The sequence below is a fragment of the Carlito syrichta genome, unplaced genomic scaffold (genome assembly GCF_000164805.1).
Source record: "Carlito syrichta isolate Samal-C Ts95f unplaced genomic scaffold, Tarsius_syrichta-2.0.1 Scaffold308784, whole genome shotgun sequence".
NCBI lineage: Eukaryota > Metazoa > Chordata > Mammalia > Primates > Tarsiidae > Carlito > Carlito syrichta.
In genome coordinates, this window is record NW_007252880.1 from 117,375 (window position 1) to 136,075 (window position 18,701).

Consider the following 18,701-nt stretch of genomic DNA (forward strand, 5'->3'; position numbering starts at 1 on the left):
TAAAATAGAAATACAGGAGAAGATATGAAATAGGTTTTAAGATTTTCCCTGTCTTAATATTTTTCTGTTTCCTTTATTTTAGCTTCAAACAGATGGTCCCCAAATTTTCAACAATGATCCATTTTTTTTTTTTTTTTTTTTTGAGTTGGAGTCTCACTCTGTCGCCCAGACTGGAGTGCAGTGGCCGCTCCCGGCCACCGCAGCCTCGGCCTGCTGGGCTCTGGCGATCCTTCCGCCTCAGCCTTCCGAGTAGCTGGAATTACAGGCATGCACCACCACGCCCGGCTGATTTTTTGATTTATTGTAGAGATGAGGTCTCGCTGCCCAGGCGGGTCTCGAACCCGCGGGCTCAGGCAATTCACTCACCTCAGCCTCCCAAAGGCGCGGGATTACAGGCTGAGCCACCGAGCCCGGCTTTATGATCCATTTTTAACACAAAATTTCGCAGAGCCTGCATAGCAGAAGATGACTGAGAAAATACATCAGGACTAAACACATTGCTATTGATTCAGCAATGCTCTATTTGTTGTTTATTTCAATTATTACTTTTGGAGATAGGATGGTCTTGCTGTGTTGCCCAGCTTAGACTTGAACCCCTGGGCCAAGTGATCCTCCCGCCTCAGCCTCCCAAGTGCATGCTGGGAACAAAAAGTCCCCATTAGGGACTTCTTGCCTTCGCAGCCATGTCCATTTAGGAAATCACACCACAGAACAGAATCTGGAGTGTCAAAGAAATCAAAGCATGCTCTCTATTTTCCTGCACAACAGGCCTGCACCATGGCCACACTGGGCTTCAACGATGCTTTTAACTAAAGGCATGTTCTATTGCGCAAAAGAGCACCTGTGCTCATTTGAAGACTAGTTGTACATATCAATGCAGGCCACCTTATTTAGGGTACAGGTAAGTGTACCTCATGGGACTGTGAGTCCCCTTGTAATAACTTTAAAGCTCTGCTGAGGTCCACAGCCGTAGGTTGATATCTAAACTGTGTCTTCCATCTTTTAAGCCTGTTGATTTTGGGAGGTCTCCTATCTACACAGGCACTACATATTCTTTTTTTTTTTCTTCTTTTGAGGTGGAGTCTCACTCCATCGCTCAGACTAGAGCACAGTGGCATACTCACAGCCACCTCAGCATCCACCCTGGACTCCAGCGATCCTTCTGCCTCAGCTTTCCAAGTAGTCAGAACAATAGATACGTGCCACCACACCCAGCTAATTTTTTATTTATGGTAGAGACGAGGTCTCACCAAATTGCCCTGGCTGGTCTCGAACCTGCGGGCTCAGGCAATCCACTCTCCTTGGCCTCCCAAAGTGTAGGGATGACAAGCTTAGCCACCGAGCCTGGCCACTGCATATTCTTACTATTTGGCTCAAGCTGCCCTGTCCTTCTAAAAGTCAGAAGACTGAAATGTAGGGCCTTTTTAGTTGTTTTTAATCTACTAATATATTGCTTTGAGGAGCTCAACATCTTTGAGATTGTTTTATTTCTTGCATAATTAAGAATGGGGCTGGGGATAAACTTGCTCAGCCCAACTGACAGATTTTACTGTGAGAAACATACTGGATTATATTGTACTCAATCATATAAACAGTAAATGGTGTCTGGCTCGTCAGTATTTCTGCAGAAGCTTCCCTTTTTTTTCATTTAATTAATTAATTGATTTGAGACCAAGTCTTACTCTGTGGCCCAGGCCGGAGTGCAGTGGTGTGATCACACTGAACTGCACCCTTGAACTTCTGGGCTCAAGCAGGCCTCCCACCTCAACTCCCTGAGTAGTTGGGACTGCAGGTGTACACCACCACTTTTGGATAATCTTTTGTCAAGATAGGGTCTCGCTATGTTGGCATTAAGTAATCCTCCTTTCTTGACCCACCAGAGTGCTGGGATTCCAGGTGTGAGACACTTTACTTGGCCTAAAAATTTCATTTTATATTTTAAAAATGTCCATAGCTTTAAGGGTACAAATAGTTTTTGGTTACATGGATGCCTTGTGTAGCGGCAAAGAAGCCTGGGCCTAAGTGGGCACACCACCCCCACCTGTGTCCACTGTATCTGGCAGGTGATATTTCATCCAGCCACTCCTCCCACCCCCCCTTCTGAGTCTCCAGTGTCCATTATCGCATTCTATATCCCTTGCAGATCCTCAGTTCAGCTCCCACTGGTAAGTGAGAACATGTGGTGTTGGGTTTCCTGTGGTAATTCACTTCCAATTCCGTCCACGTTGCTGCAAAATGCATCATTTTATTCTTTTTTTATTGCTGAAAAATATTCCATGGGGTATATGCCACTTTTTCATTACCCACCGATCAGTTGATGGACATTTAGGTTGATTTCGTATCTTTGCAATTGTGAACTGTGCTGTGATGAACATCTGAAGGCAGGTGTCTTTTTTGTATAATGACCTCTGTTCCTTTGGGTAGATACCTAGTAGTGGGGTTGCTGGATTGAATGGTAGATCTACTTTTAGTTCTTTGAGAAATCTCCCTACTTATTTCCTTAGAGGTTGTACTAATCTACACTCTCGCTATCAGTGTGTAAGTGTTCCTTTTTCACCATACCGACACCAGCATCTATTGTTTATTTATTTTTTAGTAACTGCCATTCTGATTGGTGTAAGTTGGTATCGCATTGTGATTTTAATTTGCATTTCCCTGTTGATGAGTGATGCTACCATTTTTTCATGTTTGTTGGCCAGTTATATATCTTCTTTTGAGATATGTCTGTTCATGTCTTTTGAAACCCAATTCTCAACGGTTGCAGTGCTACGAAGTTCACCCAGAGTTACGTTGCTGGGGTGGCCACCATGCTGTTCAGACTCACAGTGGATTATGGACAGGAAGGGCTAGTTCTACACAGTGGCCTGGGCTGGAGGTGGTGACCTAGGTTTAAGGTTTGCCTTTGCCATTTCAGTGAATCATTTAACCTCTCGGGTTTATCCCTTCCTTGAGAATAGAGAAGTGGACCAAAAGCCTTTTTTTAAAACTTTTTGCAATGGGACTCTATTTTTTTTTCCTAAATGAAGTAGAATGCAAAACTCCAACATATAAATCAGATACCCAAAATGCACTTTTCACATGTAGTTTAAAATGTTCATCATTCACAAATGAGGCCCTAAGTGTACAGTTTGAAAACCACTGATTTAGTTTATGTTTAAGATCCAACTCTACATTAAGATATCTATTTATTAATTAAAGTGAGATATGTTCCTGCCCAAATAGTGTTAGTTGTCACCTATGTGGGATTTCTAACCTGGATGGTCATGTCTACTCAAGAAATCAAACCTGGCCAAGTGTGGTGGCTCAAGCAACAGAGTGAGACGCCAACTTAAAAAAAAAGAAAAGAAAAGGAAGGTTGGGCTCAGTGGCTCAGCCTGTCATCCCAGCACTTTGGGAGGCTGAGGCGAGTGGATTGCCTGAGCCCGCGGGTTCAAGCCCAGCCCGGGAAACTTGGCGAGCCCTCATCTCTACAATAAATCAAAAATTAGCCAGGCATGGTAGCATGTGCCTGTAGTTCCATCTACTTGGAAGGCTGAGGTGGAAGGATTGCCAGAGTCCAGCAGGTCGATGCTGGGGTGGCCGTGAGTGTGCCACTGCACTCCAGCCTGGGTGACAGAGTGAGTCTCCAACTTAAAAAAAAAAAAAAAGAAGAAATCCAACCTTAGGGCAGAACTTTGAGTGTAAAAGAAATCAAAGCAATTCTCTATTCTCAAGAAATAGATCTGTCAAGCAATGGTGACCCAGTTTAATGCTCTCGTGCGTGCCGACAACTTTTTTCTCCAAAGAACTGGGCCAGGCAACCTGGACTCTCAGCACCAACCCCCCTACACCAGCATGGGAGGCACCCTGCACCATCACCCCACCCTCTGACTTGCCTTCTTAGGTTTCCATGTGGATTTCCACACTTCTGTGGATGTGACTCTTCTCTGGACATCCAGAATATGGATCACGGACTCTCAGGGGGAGAGCCTTTCAGGCTTCTGTGCTCTTTACAGGATTCCACCCCGGCGGTCCCCAGTCTCTGCCTGCCCACTTTGCATTTTTGGAGTGCTGCCACTGGAGGTAAAACCATTTCTCTTTCCTCAAAACAGGACTTCCTAGAGGTTTCTTCCATGTACTGCTTTAGGATACGGTTCTCTAGGGCTCCAAGTATCCTCAAGGTGTGCCTATTTGATAAATGAGTCCTATTACAGCGTGCTGTGGAGTGCAAGGTCGCCACAAGGTTTGGAGTCACTCTGCGTCTGAGTCTGATCTGAAGGATTTGTCTTTGTTCGCTCAGTGCCTAACAGCACTCGACATAGAGCAGGCACTCGATAAGTCTCGCATGCCTGGTTGAATAAAGGGATTGAGGGACCTTGTGGTGGCTCATCAAGCAAGGAAAGACTGGATTGCACGTTGTTTCTGAAAGCAGTCACTGTGACGTTTTGTGATTCAGTTGGTTGCTGAGTAAGACTAATCTATGCCTTCAGACCCCACCGATGTCCCTGCACTCTCAGAGACTCAGGAAATGTGAGTTTCCAGACTGGGCTGGGGCCAATTTCAGGGTGCAGGCCAAACTGTCATGTGGCAGTTGCCCTTGTGTCCCGCCACGGAAAGAGCTGCGGGAGAGCTGCCCAGACTGACAGCTGGGCTCCCATCTTGACCTCTCCCCTTGTTAGCTGTGTGACTTTGGGCAAACTCCCATCTCCACTCATGGAAGGGGGACTAGCTACTTGAGGATTCAATGAGTTAATGCCCTCGAAGCTCTTAGAACGGAGCCAGGCATGTTGCAAACATTCACAGGTACTGACTCTCATGTCCTCATTCTGGTAGAGTCCGAGGAGCATCAGTTTTGAGTTAAGTAAGCCAGGCTTTTAATTGAGGCTCTGGCCCTTTTTCTTGGGAAATCATTTAATTTCACTAAGCTTGTTTCATCTTGCGCAAAATGTGGATAATAACATAGACGTGAAACAATGCTATTTAAAACTCCAGCAGACTATAGCCTTCTGATTTCTAGGACTCTTAAGTTCCGGGAAAAACCCTTTATGGACCTATTTTGTATATGAAACAGGAAGCCCCAGGCAGAGAATTAAATTGCTCTGCATAATAAAATAAGAATTTTAAGCATCCCAGAGGTAGAGATGAAAGCACCAACTCCAGGAAGAGAAGTCCAGCAAAATAGCCAAGAGTCTAGGGCTCTATTTGGGGCAACACTCCTAATACCCAGTAATAAGTTGTTTGTTACTTAGCATCAGAGAGGGGCGTTCCTCATCTTTTTTTAAAAATTAGAATAAATTTTTTTTGTTACCCAGGCTGATCGGGAACGCCTGGCCTCAAATGATCCTCATGCTTTGGCCTCCCAAAGTGCTGAGATTGCAAGTGTGAGCCCGGCGCCTGGCTTGTTCCTTATCTTTTTTTTTTTTTTGAGTTGGAGTCTCACACTGTCGCCCAGACTGGAGTGCAGTGGCCGCTCCCAGTCACTGCAGCCTCGACCTGCTGGGCTCTGGCAATCCTTCCGCCTCAGCCTTCCAAGTAGCCGGAACTACAGGCCTGCGCTACCACGCCTGGCTTATTTTTTGATTTATTGTAGCGATGAGGTCTCGCCCAGTTGCCCAGGCGGGTCTCGAACCCGCGGGCGCAGGCCATCCACTCACCTCAGCCTCCCAAAGGCGCGGGATCACAGGCTGAGCCACCGAGCCCGGCTTCCTTCTCTTTTAAGCAAAAGCTAAATAGATGTTCTGACCCAGGCAGCCATGTGTGAGTGATGCTGTGGAGAGGGAGGCGTCATGGCACTGGGTGAGGAGACACAGCCGAGGGAAAGCAGACACGAGGGGCCCGTGGGGGAAACACGCGGGACTCGGCCTGCGCGGGAAAGCAAGGAGAGGCCAGGAGGAGAAGCAGGGGGGTGGGAGGAGCCGCGGTCCCCCCCGCGCGCGACAGAAAGCAGTCGCTCACACTGGCCTTGCAGGACGAAAAGCAGGGCCTGCTGCGGGCCTGCGTGCCCTGGCGTTTGCGTTAGGGCGCTCGGCGGTGTTCCGGCTCCGAGTTCACGGACTGCAGCCCCAGCACGAAGTCGCGTTGGAAGCGTGGTAGCCGTCCCCATGCGTCCTGCTGGTTCACATACCCTGCCTCGAAGGTTTGTCTGACCCACGGAAGCGGGGCAAGGCGCGGCTGGCCCACGCGGGGGCGTGGGGCACGGAGGTTCCCGCTCGCCTTGCCAGGGCTGAGACTTGCCTGACACCCCCGGCCCCACGTCTCCCGCGCCCTCTCCCTTCTGACCAAGGAGGACCGGGCCCCAAGGAACGATGCAGGCTTCCAGACCCGGGTGCGCGCCCCTGGGGAGCGCACGCAGGCCCGGGATGCTCACGCCTTAGAGCATGCCTGGAGCCTGAAGTTTCAGAACTGTTTCCTTCACCAGCTCACTGAAGGTGAGCGGGACAAGCCGAGTGCTGCCAAACACCGTCATTTTACTCGTGATCCGTTTTCCAGTAGGAGACTGCCAAGAGAGCTGAGCACAGGAATAGGTAACGGCTGTTTCCCCAGATGCAGTCATGGCGGCTATTTTGAGGTGAAAGGTTGGGAGCCAGAAGCACAACTCGTAATCTTGTTGCCGTGATCCTACAACCAGCTGTTCTGTGGAATTAATTCAACTGTGAAAACTTTAAAGCCATCGCATCTTGGAAAAAATCACTGGAAGTAAGATATTCCCCGACACCCAGCGCGGCCTCCGGAGCTCCCACCTCTCCACGCGCCACGCCCTGCCTCCGCGCCGGCTCCGCCCCTGCTCCAGCGACCGAGGCCCACACAGGCCTTCCCTCCAGGCATTCCTGGAGCCCCGCCCCGAGGGATCTCCCCTTCCTCGACCTCCTGTACTGAATGTGTATTGGCTACGATGTTTTGGCACTTGCGTCTTCTCCTTTGAATTCTAGCTTGTTTTCAGATGTGTCTCACTATTTCCAAAGCCAGGTTTGGGCTATGCAGTACAGTCGGCCCTTCCCATCCACGGAGTCCACGTCCACGGATTCAATCAACTGCAAATTCAGCCAACTGCTGACCAAAAATATTTGGGAAAAAACCCAAAAGAATAAAAAAAAAACAATAAAAAACAAAAAACTATCCAGGCACAGTGACTCAGCCTGTCATCCCAGTACTTTAGGAGGCTGAGGTAAGTGGACTGCCTGAGTCCGTGGGGTTTGAGACCAGCCCCGGCAACTTAGCGAGACCTGTCTCTACCATAAAGCAAAAATTAGCCAGGCGTAGCAGCACGCACCTGTAGTTCTGGCTACTTGGAAAGCTGAGGCGGAAGGATCGCCAGAGCCCAGCAGGTCGAGGCTGCCGTGGCCAGGAGCAGCCACTGCACTCCAGTCTGGGTAACAGAGTGAGATTCCAACTCAAAAAAAACAAAACAACAACAAACAAACAAACAAACAAAACTATCCAAGTAGGAACAATACAGTGTAGCCACTACTTACACAGCACTGACATTGCATTAGGGATTACAAGTAATCTAGAGATGATTTAAATATACTGAAGGATGCGCATAGATGATATGCAAATGCCATGCCATTTTACATGGGGAGCTGGAGTGTCCTCAGATTTTCGTGCCCTTGGAGTCCTGAAACAAGTCTCTCCAGATATCGAGGGGCAACTGCAATCTTGCATCACAAAAGCAATGTCAGATCAGTATCACCAAAAATTTGGGAGAGAGGAAAGAAATATTCATAATCTCATCATCTTGGTGCAAATTCTGTACTTATTACCTTAGGTTGTTTCTTTCTAAACTTTTCTCTATGCTTATTTTTTCATTGATTTAATTTTAGTGGGTATGCAATCGCATATTCTGGCTTTTTTCAATTAATGTTACATCAAACCATTACTCAAGTGGCTACATGGCGTTCTTAAATATTTCTTTAAAGGCTGCAAAATATTGATTGTTTCTCTACTGTGAACATTTTAGGTTGTTCGTTATATTCCACTATTTCAAACAACACCGCAGTTGATATTTTCTGCGCATATTTTTCAGTATGTGTGTTTCTGTGTGTATGTGTATGTATATTTCCCCTAGGACAGTGTTACAAAAGGAAAATTACCGAGCCAAAGAGCATAGTTATTTATTTATTTATTTTTTTGTGTTGGAGTCTTACTCTGTCACCCAGATTGGAGTGCAATGGCCGCTCCCGGCCACCGCAGCCTCGACCTGCTGGGCTCCGGCGATCCTTCCGCCTCAGCCTTCCAAGTAGCTGGAACTACAGGCACACGCTACCATGCCCGGCTCATTTTGATTTTTATTGTAGAGATGAGGTCTTGCCAAGTTGCCCAGGCGGATCTCGAGCCCGCGGGCTCAGGCAATCCACTCACCTCAGCCTCCCAAAGGCGTGGGATTACAGGCTGAGCCACCAAGCCGGCGAGCATAGTTATTTTTATGACACATCTTGCCAAGTTGCTTTCTGAGAGTTGGACCAATTTATATCACCAGGAGTGTCTGAGAATATCCATTTCTCCAAACTTTCACTAGAATTATTTTCTTAAGTATTCAATCTGTATATAAATGAAATAGTATGACTTTAGTTCATTGCTTTAATTTTTTCCTCAGAATTACTTTAAGCATTCAGAAAAGTATGCAGGAAAACACACAACCCATGGTCCTGGTTTGTCAAGTCTTAACACTTTTCCATATTTTTTTTTTTTTTATTTTGAGTTGGAGTCTCACTCTGTCGCCCAGGCTGGAGTGCAACGGCACGCTCAAGGCCACTCCAGTGTCGACCTTCTGGGCTCCTGCAGTCCTTCCGCCTCAGTCTTCCAAGTAGCTGGAACTGCAGGGGTAAACTACCACGCCCGGCTAATTTTTGATTTGTGGTAGAGACCAGGTATCACCAAGTTGCCCGGGCTGGTCTCGAATCCGTGGACTCAAGCCATCAACTCTCCTCGGTTCCCAAAGTGCTGGGATGACAGGCTGAGCCACCGAACTGGCCCATCTCCATGTTCTCAACAGTTGAATCTTTCATTTCGAACGAGGCCGACCTTTGTCCCCCCCCCCCCCCACGTGGCTAACCTCTCAGTGCTCTGGCTTCAGAGTCAGGCAGAACTGGCTCTACCCTCTCGCTCTGCTGCGTGCTCTTGTGTGTCCTTGGGCCTCTCTGGCCTCGGCGCCTATCGAGGAAATGGAGGAAATCCTAATTCCCCTCATTCTCGCTCCTGCTGTTGAAGATGACATGGGATGGGTCGTAAAATCCTTGGCACGGTGCTCAGCACTCAGTGCTACCTCTGGTCATCATTCTGATTTCTCCTGCGAATTATTTGCTCTTGTCTTTCTTGGAACAACTAGACTACCTGAAACTTGTGACGCTTTTCCGAAGTGATGCATTGTGCCTCGCCAGGGCTTTGTGCGGCAGTGCTGCAGGGATCCCATCCGATCCCCGGGAAGGGCCAGTGGGGAGCTGAGCCTGCCTGGCCCAGACGTTGCTGTCTCACCAGGCGCCCCACACTGGGCGCTTCTTGGCTGCTGCTCCATCGACTCTAAACTTCACCGGTCATTTTATGACACAACCTCGCTGGTCTTTGAGGTGGTTGTAGCACGGCTCTTTCACGCAGTCACTGTTGCTAGGTTGCAGTTTCTTTCCGATCCACTGTTGCCTTTCTTCTCTCTTTTTCCCCTGAATATTCCATATAAAAATATTTTACTAGCCGGGCTCGGTGGCTCAGCCTGTAATCCCACGCCTTTGGGAGGCTGAGGAGAGTGGATTGCCTGAGCCCTCGGGTTTGAGACCCGCCTGGGCAACTTGGTGAGACCTCATCTCTACAATAAATAAAAATGAGCCGGGCATGGTAGCGCATGCCTGTAGTTCCGGCTGCTCGGAAGGCTGAAGCGGAAGGATCGCCGGAGCCCAGCAGGTCGAGGCTGCGGTGGCCGGGAGCGGCCACTGCACTCCAGTCTGGGTGACAGAGTGAGACTCCAACTCAAAAAAAAAAAAAAATTTTACTGTTCTATAAAACTGTACTCTGGGCTGGACGTGGTGGTTCATGCCTGTAATCCCAAATACTTTGGGAAGCCAAGGAGGGAGGATCGCTTGAGGCCAGCAGTTCAAGACTAGCCTGAGCCACAGACCTCATCATCGCAAAAAATACCAACGTGAGATGGGCAAGTGCCTGGAGTCCTAGTTCCTCAGGAGCCTGAGGTGGAAGGATTGCTTGAGCCCGGGAGTTCACGGCTGGCGGTAAGCTGTGATCATGCCACTGTGCTCCAGACTGGGAGGCAGAGCAAGACACAAGTCAACAACAACAAGCAAACACAAAACACAAAAAAACTCCACAACTAAATACACTCTTACATTCAACAAATAATGCTGCCATTAATGATATAAGTACTATTAGGTTCACATTGTTAGAATTTATGATTTCATAAGGTTGGTATTATTTTTCTTCTTTTTTGTTAGACAAAATAGAGATCTTGAGCAGTTAAGCTCATAGATGCATGAATCCTGAACAGTCAAACTAAAATAACCCCATAATGATTCTGGATGTTTACTCATTGTTGACTGAAGTAGGATTAAAATTTTATGATTTATAAACATTTGATCGTAAAGGAAAAAGAATAATAATAAGCTCTACCAAAATATATCTGCAAACCACATTTCACAACACCTTCTTTTCTTTTCTTTTTTTTTTTTTTTTTTGAGTTGGAGTCTCACTCTATCGCCCAGACTGGAGTGCAGTGGCTGCTCCCGGCCACCGCAGCCTCGACCTGCTGGGCTCCGGTGATCCTTCCGCCTCAGCCTTCCGAGTAGCTGGAATTACAGGCATGCGCTGATTTTTTGATTTATTGTAGAGATGAGATCTCGCTGCCCAGGTGGGTCTCGAACCCACGGGCTCAGGCAATCCACTCACCTCGGCCTCCCAAAGGCGCGGGATCACAGGCTGAGCCACCGAGCCCGGCTGATCAAATGCTTTCAACCTCCCTCCCTCCCTGCTTTGTGTCCCCATAGCTCCCTCCTGCTGAAATCATATACCCTTTGAAGATTATGGAAATAAATGCTACCCACAAGGTCCTCTGTCTGGTCTCAGCTGAAAACAGGGATCCTAGCTGTCTTTCATGGCATAACTTGCTCGGCTTTAGTAAGGCGCAAGTTTGCTCCATAATTTCGTTAGGAAAGATCTGTAATGGGGGAAAAGTGCCTAAGTAAATAATACAAAAGCTAATTAATATAAGGACTTGTGGCAGGTCCCAATTTGGGAAGTGTTTCATAGATTCATGTGTGTCGTCTCTACATACTTTTTACAATGTATTTGTCATCATCCATAGCATATGTATGAGGAGTGTGAGTTAATTTTAGATGTTTGTTCGTTGTTAATTCACTTCACCTTCTCTATGAACATGTAGATGATGAGTGTATTTGCCAGTTAGGTGGCTCTTTGTGTTTTCATTTTTCAGTTCAGCAATGGGTGATTCGGTGTTCATTAGAACATTAAAAAAAAAACAACACTGGTCTTGTTGGGCACAGTGGCTCACACCTGTAATCCCAGCAATCTGGGAGGCTGAGGCAGGAGGATTGCCTGAGCCTGGGAACTTGAGACCAGCCTGGGCAATATACTGAGACCTCATTTCTAAAAAAGAAAAGAAAAAATTTGGCCTGCATGGTGTTCGCTTTTTGTCCTAGCTACTCTGGAGGCCAAGCTGTGAGGATCACTTGAGTCCAGGAAGTCAAGGCTGCAGTGAGTTGTTACCAAGCCACTGTACTCCAGCCTGGGAGACAGAGTGAGACCCTGTCCCCAAAAGCAAAAGCAGAAACTAGTCCTAATTACTATAATGAAGTATAGGCTGGCTATTCTTGTATGTTTTAAAAAACTTTCAAGTTTCACTTGCTTGCCAAAAAAGTCTGTTATTCTTTCTATTCAGTTTTAGGTAGTATGTTAAAAATAGACTCCACAAACATAATATTACAAACCATTAGAAATATTTATGAAATACCTGTTTATGCCTCAAAGGAGAGGAAAAAATGACCCATTTAAATTTAGTCTAGATTTGTCCACATATATTGTGATTTCCCTTTTTCCCCTAAAACACATTTTTAAAAGTATGTTTGAGATAACCTATGTTAAATTTTTGATGTATCAGTGAAATAGTTAAATGACAACTTATAATATTTATTAATTTACTTATAACATTTATTGAATATATTGATTTAGATATGTTGCATTTTCCCTCTTTCATGTTTAACATGTTTATAATCATTACAAATGTTATATTTATTGTTTTCCACTTTAAAGTACTATTCTAAAAGTTTATTTTTTAAATACAAATTCTAGGCTTTAAAGACTGAATTTATGTCAGGTTAAGTGACTTCTCCAATCAGTACATTGTCGATCAGAATAAAATAATTGAGAGTGACCCATATTTATGATAGACTGTAAGGTCTGCAGTAGAAAATGACTCTTATCTTTTCTAAGAGTTAATTTTGGTCAAAACAAACAAGCAAACCTCACCTTATCGCTTTATGTATCTGTTTACACAATAGAAAGTCAAAAAGCTATAAAAGTTTATAGCAAAGTAGCCAATCTTCCATATTTATTTCTAGTTTTAATTTTCTGCTCTTCTTGGTTATTCAACAAATAATTGCAAGATGAGTAATAATGAATATTTTCTATATAATTTTTTTGTTTTTTATATGTATTATTTTACAACCAGAATAAAAAAGATAAGAAATTAGTTTCCCCACAAACCTGAAAACTGTAGCTAGATCTGTGTTTGGTTTTCTTATAATACTTATTAAAATTCCAGACCTCCACTGAAATTTGTTCCTTAAATTAGCCCAGATCCCTCTAGGGATTGTTTAATTGATGTTAACTCTATTTAAAGTTCCAAAGATCTCTACATTCTTCCATTAAATATGCTGAAAATTCTTTGGGGAAAAAAACATTTTAACATTAACAGTGTATCGAATTGAATTCTCTTCTACTACCTAGAAGTAAGGAAGTTACTATGAAACTGTCTTAATGATTTAAAATTATTTGAATAGTGAAGTTGTAACCAATTAATTATTCTTAATTAACTAATTAAAATCCTCTTGATCTTTGTGAACTCAATTCATTTCCACAAGTGTGTCATTTGCTCCCGGAAGTATTTTGAACAGTGGCAAACTTTCTTAATTGGGGCAGCAGCTGCCCGCCGCGCAGCCAAGAGCACTGAGGATCATCTTCCCCGGAGCTCCGTGTGCCCACGTGGTATTCGGAGTCACTCCTCTGAATCCTGCCTTCTGCTGCTGCTCAAAGCGTGTGGCATTTGTGCATCTATGCTCTTTGGGCAGTCTCAGTCTGCGCTGCTGCATGAGGCCTTCCCGGTCACTCCTCCCTGGGATCCTGTCTTCTCTCAAAAACACTTTCATCATGCTCAGTAGAACCCCCATTGTCCCGCTTAGAACAAAAGAGCAAAACAACAATTCCTCTATCATCTTCACAGATTGTGTCTGTTAGCTTCTCCTGGAAACATGTGCCGAAATGGAGTTGGGAGCACAAGAGGTTTATTGGAAGGGGTGACGCCTGTGAAGGACGAAAATCGCAGGACACAGTGCACATCTGACTGTCTCTGCCTGCCCCATGGAGAGAGGTGGGTTGGAAACAATGGCCAGGCCCCAGAATCCCCACCAGGCAAGTCCTTGGCTGGGGATATTCAGAAGCAGCATGGAGTGGGGGACTGTAGTTCACAATAACTCACTGTCACATTTAAAAATAGCTAGAGGAGAACAATTAGAATGCTTCTTAGCATCAAGAAAATACGAATATTTATGGTGCCAGGTCTCCTGATTGCACTGATTTGATCTTTACAAGTTACTGGAATGTATTCGGTGATCACATGTACCCCGAAGATATGTATATCTGTTATGTACCCATTTAAAGCGATTTCCTCAAAAAGCTGAGGCAGATCCCACAGGCGCCAATAGCTAGAAGCTGTCAGCCAACCACACTCAGGGGCCAGACATCCAGGTTTCTCTTGGCGGAGATCAGAGAGACACACCTCCAACTGCATGCACAGACGAAGTCCTCCAGGGCCCACTTCCGGCATCTTAAGCACTGACATCCTGTCTCTGTCTCTTACCTGACGTCTTCGTATCTTTCCATTGAGTTTGCTCTTTAATTGCACACCGTTCACTCCCTTGTTCCCTCCATCTTCTCCCAATCTTTCAGCTCCCTCTTTTTTGCAGCGCTTTCTCTGGGTAGGCTAGACCCAGTGCCTATCACTCCATCCCTTCACTAGCCGGTATTTTTAAAGTCTTTGCCCCTTATTTCTGTCTAAGAGCCCACGCTGCAAAACCCTGTATCTATCTGCCTTCTTTATTCCTACAACTTTATTCCTGAAAGTGCCGACTGCCCCTAAAGAAAATCACAGAACACCGCAGATGAATGACACACAGCTTCCCTTCTTAGCTGCACCCTCAACACTATGCAGAAGTCCCCTCATTAGGCAATTCCTTCTCACATGGCTCCTGAAGAAAGGACTCTTAGGATTTTTGTTTGGCATGTTAGAGAACGTGGTGGAAAATGTGTGGGCTTTGGAGTCAGGTGGGTCAGACTTGAATTCTAGCTCTTTCCTTCCTGTGCGGCCTTACCTAACTTCTCCGGGTCTTTTTCCTCAATCTGTAAAATGGAGCTAATACTAACTGTCCACAACAGATTGTTTTGAGGGCGACATAAAACACGTAACTGGTTTCATGAGAAGTCTCAAGTTATGGGAAGCATACGCTTAAAGAGTGTTTCCTCCAATAATGGCTGCCAACCGTCCGCTGTTGAAAAGCCCCCTTTCCACTGAGTGCAACTCAATCCGATTCCGTGACATTTTGGACATTTTCCACGAGTGCAGGTCGAATGGAGGCGGTGTGTGTGGGTTGCGTGTGAAGGTAGGATCTGCTTTCTCGGATGCCATCCTTCCATCCTTCCACTTATCCCTCCAGTGTCTGAAAAGGCCGGCAGAGAAGAATCTGCCTCCTTATGCACTGTCCAGGTTGTGGTCCCTTTCATTCCCTTCTTTTCATAGGCTTAGCATGACCAGGTGGAGGCCACAATAAGTTCTACTGACAAAGATGTCAGTCCTAAGCAGTTCCCGTAAACATTGGTGGTCCCTTGCAAGGCAGTCTGTTGGCTACATTCCGTCTCCCCCATCCCTACGCACTCGCTCAGGGACTGCTTCAGTGGTCCACAGCTTATCTGCTTTGTCAGCGGCCATGGCAACCCAACGCTGGAGCCAAAGGCGTGGATGGCCTTCCTTTTCTGGACCTCCCAGGAATCAGGGACTTGAGATGAGGCGTCCGAGTTCTCTTGGCGTAGCCACACCATCTAGTTGCCCCTCCCGCGTTTTTCTTCCTTCATTTTGGTAGTAAGGGGCAGGAAACCGCAGCCTAGCATAAGGCTTTTATGAACTCTGCCCCAAAGGATTTGGGAAATACTTCTCAAGAGTGTACTACAATTCACTATAATTCCTGGATCACTCAGCAATCCCAGGGATTAGGAAAAGGTGTCAATTCATTCTTTTTTTTTTTTTTTTTTTTTGAGTTAGAGTCTCACTCTGTCACCCTGACTGGAGTGTCGTGGCCGCTCCCGGCCACCGCAGCCTCGATCTGCTGGGCTTCGGCGATCCTTCCGCCTCAGCCTTCCGAGTACAGGCATGCGCTACCACACCCGGCTCATTTTGATTTATTGTAGAGATGAGGTCTTGCCAAGTTACCCAGGTGGGTCTCGAACCCGCGGGCTCAGGCAATCCACTCACCTCAGCCTCCGAAAGGCGCGGGATTACAGGCTGAGCCACCAAGCCCGGCTTCAATTCATTCTTTACTCCATTCTGATACATGTATATAACTTATTGTCTACGACTGACCTGGCCTATACCAATGAATGTTATTTTTTTCTTGGTAATACATAGAATTTCATTTCTAGATGGCATGTCTGCATCACCAATGTAGGGTGTACGCACGCACTGTTCTAAGCATTTTACAAGTATTAGATCACTTAATCTCCACAGCAGTCCTCTGAGGTAGTTGCTACTATAATTCCCAAATTAATGATCCAGCAATCCCTCAACTGGGAATATACCCGGAGGAACTCAAAACACTCTACAAAAAAGATACCTGCTCACACATGTTTATTGCAGCACTATTCAAAATAGCAAAAACACGGAACCAACTGTGCTGCTCATTGAAACTGGATTTAAGGAAAAAAAGAAACATGGTACATTCACACAATGGAATATTATGCAGCCATAAAGAAGGACAAAGATGTGAACTTTGCAGCAACTTGAATGGACTTAGACTGTATCATACTCAGCCATCTATCACAGAAAAAAAGAACAGAGTACCCCATGTTCTCACTCATAAGCAGACCCTGAACATTTACCATGATGTTATAAGAAAGGAATTGACAGTAGTGGGACATTGCCGGGGTGGAGGAGGGACAAGACATCAATAAGGGTATCAGGCAAAGTGGGGACCAAAGGGAGACCCAAACTTTACCTGTACAATGTCCATTTGTATGCCTAATCCTAAATTGTACCCCACATCTTAAAAAAATGTCCCAAATTACAGATGAGAGAATTGAGGCACAGACAGGTTAAGTAACTATTTGTTTTTCATTCACTGGTGTATAGTTAAATCCTACCTGCTGGGAATCCAATTAAAGTTTTCAAATCCGTCTTCAAAAAAATGAGTGGTTTTAGTTTTATTTTTTCTTTATTATAAACGATTTTTGGAATTACAATCCCTATAAATGCAATAAATTATAATTTTTGTGATCTGGAAGAAACTGTATATCATGATACACTCTCGGCACACCAGAATTATTTATTCCTTGGCATTTTTCAGAATTCAGCCATAAGTCTTTTTTCTATCTAGTAGTATGCATGTTTTAGGAACGATTTATTATTATTTTATTTTTTTGTTTTGCTTTGTTTTTTGAGTTGGAGTCTCACTCCGTCACCCAGAGGAACGATTTTAATTGTTATTGGTTGGTTTAATTTTCCCACACATTGTTTCTTTTGACATTTTATATTTTTGCAAATATAAAGCTCTCTTGAATTTTCCTCATGTTATACATGGAATTTTCTTCTGATTTTAAAATATCACCTTTTTATAACCCTCTTTGATTATCTGGCTGGTTGATATTTGCACAGGCTGATAAATCTGAATAAAAAAATATGTAACATAGTTCAACTATTCAGTCTAGAGGTTTATATCCAAATTTAAGAATTATGAATGCAACATTTATTTTTCACTTTGACATAATGTCTTTTTGGGAATGCAACATTTTAGATGAAGAGTTTAATATAGTTTGGTATTGCCGGGCTCGGTGGCTCAGCCTGTAATCCGGCGCCTTGGGAGGCTGAGTGAATTGTCTGAGCCTGAGGGTTCGAGACCCGCCTGGGCAACTTGGCGAGCCCTCATCTCTACAATAAATCAAAAATCAGCTGGGTGTGGTAGCCCATGCCTGTAGTTCCTGCTACTTGGAAGGCTGAGGCGGAAGGATCGTTGGAGCCCAGTAGGTCGAGGCTGCGGTGGCCGGGAGCGGCCACGGCACTCCAGTCTGGGTGACAGAGTGAGACTCCAACAACAACAACAACAATATATATATATATTTATATACATATATATTAAATATGGCGCTTTTCGTACTATTTTCCCCATTTGTCATGTGGTTTATAGTCTTAAAAAGTACCCTCCCAAAACATTAAGTATCCACATTTCATCTGAGGAACCATATTTTTATACACACACACACACACACACGCACGCATACACAGTCATCATGTTCCTTACTTGTATTATCTCTGCTCAGTAGAAGAAATGCCAAGATTGAGTTTTTGTTGAGGTTCAGCAGTAACTGTCTTTGCTGGCAAGATTCTCCTTGTAAACTTGACACACTATTGCAAGAAAACAAAGTATTCCCGTTTACAACAACAGGGTTAGTAAGCGTTAGGCATTCCTTAGGTATCTTGTGTCATGATACATTTTAATCATTCTGAGAACCATCCCATGTTTGCATCATCCATGTATCATGCATGTGGAGGGAGTATCATTCAGAATACACTCGCAATTCAGATGATTAAAATAAATGCATAGCCACAGATTAGAGAATATTCTCGCTTAGTACTTCAGTTATTTTATTTATTTATTTTTTAGTTGGAGTCTCACTCTGTCACCCAGACTGGAGTGCAGCGGCCGCCCCCGGCCCCCGCAGCCTCGACCTGCGGGCTCCAGAGATCCTTCCGCCTCAGCCTTCCGAGTAGCCGAATTACAGGCATGCGCTACCACGACCGGCTGATTTTTGAATTATTGTAGAGATGAGGGCTCGCCGAGTTGCCCAGGCGGGTTTCGAACCTTTGGGCTCAGGCAATGCATTCCTTTCTTAGAACTGTATTAAAAGTTTGGCCTTTCGTGAAAGCTGTGCCCGAAATGAGACCACAGCAGCTAAAATTACGAGATGAATACTTTGGAAAACGTCCTTGATGCAGCACTACAGCTTTTGGTGACTCTGAACCTAAAAACGGCATCCCGTTCCAGCGCCGCCTGCAAAGAGCGCGCGCACGTGGGAATCTCCTTCGGCGCTCCGCCCCCTTCTGTGGCCGGAAAACCCCGGCGGGCCGACGGCTCCGGACTGGGACACGTGGCTGGAGCCTGCTGGAGACAGTCCACGCGCCAGAGCCCAGGGCGGCGCGCGCGCCGGGACGTCGCCCAGCCCGCCGAGGG